Consider the following 5,229-nt stretch of genomic DNA (forward strand, 5'->3'; position numbering starts at 1 on the left):
GATGATTCTCCTACGGAAGGGATTCACGACGCTGAAGAAGCCAGAGGAAAAGCGAAGAAATCTAAGGCGAAGAAGTGGAATTCTACTCATCCTCCTTACTTTGAGGTAAGAGAGATTAAATGTTGCATAATGTTTGAATTATGCGTTATTTTTTTATGGATTTTCGAACTATAAATAAGGCCCAACCACATCCATTTGCATAGCCGTCGTAACAAGGAAGACGAAGAACAACAAATTAAACCTTGAAAAAGCACATTGGGGGAACCATCCGAATTGGTCTAGACGTGAATCACGACAACCCCCTGGAACCGTTACTGATTCTGTTCTGTTGCTAATATTTTAGAACATAAACGACTGTAGTTTCTGCTGTCTATGTTGTGCATTGTTTAAATATCACTGTTTTCTAGCCCTTCTCAGGGAGAGCTATTTTGGTTACTATCTGTGATAGAAGTCTGCAGTGCCTGTAGCTTGTTAAGTAAATGAAATGGTCTCCTGGCTGATTCGCTGTTGTCTAGCCCTTTCTCGCATGCTTGACAATAAGTGTGTTCTTTGAGCTGCAAATCTGCAATAACCTCTATCGTCGTAGCTTTCAACTTGTTAAATATTGCCGGATTACTCTTGTTTTAAGTTCCTGAACTACTAATCTGTAATTGGACTGTTATATTATTATCATTTTGTTGCCTCTATCTGCATGAATCTTTGTCTCTAGACTATAGTCATTTTGAGTTCAATATCATTTTATTTTATCTTCATTATTGGCTTGTTTAGCAATCAATCAAATATCGGAGGTTTATAATTCTAGTTGTTCATCTGCACAGGAGTGGGAGATCATTAACGATTTGAGGATTGACATGGCTAGGCTGCAGCAAAGACTAAATAACATGCAGAGAATGTTGGAGGCCTGCATGGATATGCAACTTGAACTGCAACGATCTGTGAGACAGGAGGTCTCCGCAGCTCTGAACCGATCAGCCAGTTCATCAGGCAAGCTATTAGACTGCAGGTTTCGAGGGAGGGGGGGTAGGGAAGTTTCTTGCTGAGATCTTTGTCAAAACCTTAACTGGCAAGACCATAACTCTTGAGGTCGAAAGCAGTAACACCATTAACAATGTCAAGGCTAAGATTCAAGACAAAGAAGGTTTCATTTTTATCCTTCATTTATATATATATATATATATATATATATATATATATTTATTCTCCATTTAAATTTTGCTCAATATAATATAGTGAAGTTTTTAATTTTTGGATGTACATTGGATTTTTTCTATGTTTTTGTTGTGTGAAATTTGCAGGAATTCCTCCTGACCAGCAGCGTTTGATATTCGCTGGTAAGCAGCTTGAAGATGGTCGTACTCTTGCTCATTGCAACTTCCAGAAAGGTTATTTTCTCTCTCCTTGTTTCAGTTTTTTAGTTCTTCTTTTGTTATCTTTGAATTATTTGTATTGGTTTTGACATATGCACTATGCATTCCTAACTCCTAAGAGCTTAAGATTATCACTAAATAAGTTTTTGAAATTGGTAGGAGTTTAGGAATGTATGACAAAATCACGCTTATTAGTTATTGCTTTATATTTTCATTTTGAGTTTTTAAATTATTTGTATTGCTTTTGATATATGCAATTGTAAGAGCTAAAGGTTACTTTCCTAGAATTTGTTTATTTGCTTAATTTTGGCGACTTTTGGGTTGCCTAAGCTATCCAATCTTGTTCCTTCTATGAATTTTTTTCATTACTTGAGCTATTGTCTTGCGACTTGGATTGGATCTAAGGAGATGATGGTCGGTGAGTGAGACTTGGAGATTGCATCTTCTACTTAGAGTATCACAAGGTAACTACCTTTATATTATGAGTTTTAGAGAAGGGTTATATATTCATGTTAGGTTGAGTAGGATAGTGATTTTATGTTTTACTATGTATATATATCTTATGTTCGACTATGCTATGTATTGGTGTGGGTGGCATTGGTTACACAATTGTAGTTTTCCTATGCTTATTGGTACTAGTTACACAATTGTAGCCAGTTGAATACATGTATAATTTGCAATTTAACACTTGACAGGTTAAAACATCTCTGTTTAGATACCTATTTGTGCTTTAGTTCTTCCTTGGGTCCTAGCTGTTGTTGTTGCACACTCAGTTTTCTATTGTCACACTCTGGTTAGTGCCTTATTTTCCCCTCTTAATCTGCTATGTTATCTCTCATTAATGGTAATAAGTTCGGGTTACTTGTAGAATTTAACATTGAACTCATGATGTGGCTTATTATTTTGTATTACATATCTTTTCCAGAAAGTTGTGAGTAGTTTCCCCTGAATTTAGAAGTACGAATCTACAAATGCAACCTTAGCACAGTTTCACCTCCCCAACCAAACAACCAGAAGTGCTTGAGATTATTACCATTGATAGATTGATTAACTACAAATTTTACCCGGAATTGAAGAACACAAGAAATTTTGACATGTTAGTTTTGTACTTGTGTTAAATGTTCTACTGAACAAAGTGAACATTTTCTCAGTTTCTGCAACATTGAAACAGTAGATACTACATAATATGAGAATAAGTTCCTGATACATCTGACCCCTGACACATTCTTCGTGTGATCGCTGCAAGATTAACTGTAACTATCATGAGATTGGACCCTTTTGCATATCTTAGAGATAAGCTTGTTGTTTCTCATTTTAGAAAATACTTGCTCAATGATAACACTCTTCTTTTATATGAGTCCTTCGATTGACTCCATTCTCCATTTATTATGTTGTGGAATGTGTGGGTGCATATATAACTATATGATTTTGGAAGTTATGTTGACCCTATCTGAGATGCTGGCAATCATTTGATCTCCGTTCCCCTGACCCTCTTTTATATTTTTACTGTGTGTTTATGTTTTCCTTTTGAAATTCTTCTTGCTTTGGGGACTGGGTGTGTTTTCAAGTCACAAGAATTAATGGGTGATTAAGAAATCAAGAAGTGAAATGTTTTCCTTCCTTAAATGCTGCTTTTATTGTTAAATGTTATCTCAGGGGCAAATAAACAAGTTTATGCTCCAGAGCTGTTTGATGCTGGGTGACTATTGCAGGCAGAAATCACCTTTGATGGTGGAAAAGTTATGGTGTCCACCACTGGTCCTATTGATCCTGATTTGTTCATGTTCTAAAACTTTGGCGTAGTTGTTTTGGATTTGACTTGCTGATGCATGTCATTGTTTTGTTTTATTAATCAATTTCAATTCTAAAAGTGAATGCATTTATGTTAATCAGCACTAGGTTTGGGTAAACTTTTTCGGTGTTGTACTTGTATTGTCATTTTTGTTTGCTATTCTATTATCCCTTGAAGGTTCTTGCCAACTTAGTGATCATCTACTAAATTCAGAAAGACTGAAGTGAATAGCTAATAGGATGCTCTACTTTTGATCTGATGTCATATATACCCAAAGGCCTAAAACATTTGAAGTAACCAGCCTGTTCTTGTAATAAAGTTAACCATGTGTCAATGAGACACATCAATATTTTTTTGTTATTCTCTTGTTCTGGTTATTTGTTTGCTTATTATTTCAAACTAGTGTTGTTGTTGTTGTATGCTTGCTGCTGTACAACAACAACAACAACAACAATTTTTTTTATTAAAAAACATACTTCAAGTGCTCCGGTTGTTAGGAAAAAACCGGAGCACTTGATTCACAAGTGCTCCGGTTTTCTCTTAACAACCGGAGCACTTGAAGATTTTTCAACATATAAAATTTACAAGTGCTCCGGTTTTTAAGGCAACCGGAGCACTTGTAAATCTAAGTGCTCCGGTTTTCAACCGGAGCACTTGATAAATACTCAAGTGCTCGTATGGGGTCTGCTACGGGTCAAATACGGAGCACTTGTATGGTTTTTGACCGGAGCAATTGATGTTTTTTCCACTAGTGAAGTAACTCCATTTGATCATAAGAGTAATTCCATTTGTTCATAAGGGTTTGTTCATAAAGGTCAATTTCAAAAGGTCATATCTCAAAACACACTTAATATTTTGGGAAGATTCAAGTTGGGGATGAAAATTTAGCTCGATAACCTTCCGACGCATGGTCAAAAGCTCGATTCCGATGAGAAACAAGTGAGATATAACCATTTGAAAATGAGCTGACGGACTGACAGGGTAACAGGATGTCGCGCTGCGACCACAACTGTAATTTTACGTGTAGCCGGCCACATGCAAGTCCCGCGGTTGAAAAGGTACCATACTTTGCCAAGTTGTTCCGCCGTTCTAATTTCAAGTCAAGGGATACGGTGATACGGAGAAGCTTTGTTTTGAGGACAATACCATCCTTGCTCTCTGCATCTTCGATGGCTAAAATCGCATCAAATTAAGTTAGTGATAGTCTCCCTGTGTAGTTTGAATCAAAAAAAAAAAAAATTGTCTCACTGAGTAGCAAATTTTTTTTAGTTTAGTAGTTTTTGTTTTCACTTTGCTACCATCCATCCCATAGTCATTTAATTCTCTGATAATAAAACAATAATAATAAACTTTGACCATATTTCTGTGTTAATAATACTTCATCCTTTTTTTTTTATTAAGCAAGTCCTTTCTTCCAAAAAACTCTCACTTAAAAGAAAAAGCGACTCATTTAATAATAACAGAGAAAATATAAACTACAAAGTCAAAATATAATAGATGTGGTAGAATTTGTATATCAAGTTGTACGTTGCTGAAAAATTGTACGGTTTAATAGTAAAAAATATACATCTATACTAAGAGTCTGTTTTCTTCGACATAAAACAACTAAACTGAACTGAACGCAACTGAACTGAACTGAACTGATTGCAACTGAACTGAATTAAATTATAACTAATAGTAGTGATAATAATATAATATTATTTAATTAATAATAATAAGTTATTAAATAAAATAATAATTAACCGATTATGAAAACTAGTTAATGTTCGATAGTATTATTATTTTGCCTAGTAATTCAACTATCAAAACATGTATTTTTTTTTTTTTCAACAATGACAAGTATTATTGTTGTTATTATTAATAGTATTATTGTTGTCATCTACTAAAAAGTTTGTACTTTGAACAATAACAAATATTATTGCAATGTGTACTTCTTAGGCTTAAATTATCATTTCAATATAATTAGCCGAATCATATAAAAGAAAGTATTAGCAAAACAATAATTAGCAATATTAAAATAATAATATATAATAATAATATAATAATTATTATAATCATGATCACAACAAG

The 5,229-nt window shown here is 34.1% G+C and overlaps 1 long non-coding RNA gene across 1 annotated transcript; it reads left to right on the forward strand.

Annotated features, from left to right (window-relative positions):
* Positions 1-248: 248 nt before the first annotated feature.
* Positions 249-3,358, forward strand: LOC104887110 (uncharacterized). The gene is made up of 4 exons (XR_007272065.2): positions 249-310; positions 819-1,138; positions 1,296-1,831; positions 2,063-3,358. It is a non-coding gene; the product is annotated as an uncharacterized LOC104887110 (long non-coding RNA).
* The last annotated feature ends 1,871 nt before the right edge of the window (positions 3,359-5,229 follow it).

The sequence above is a fragment of the Beta vulgaris genome, chromosome 3, assembly GCF_026745355.1.
Source record: "Beta vulgaris subsp. vulgaris cultivar EL10 chromosome 3, EL10.2, whole genome shotgun sequence".
In the NCBI taxonomy this organism is placed as follows: domain Eukaryota; kingdom Viridiplantae; phylum Streptophyta; class Magnoliopsida; order Caryophyllales; family Amaranthaceae; genus Beta; species Beta vulgaris.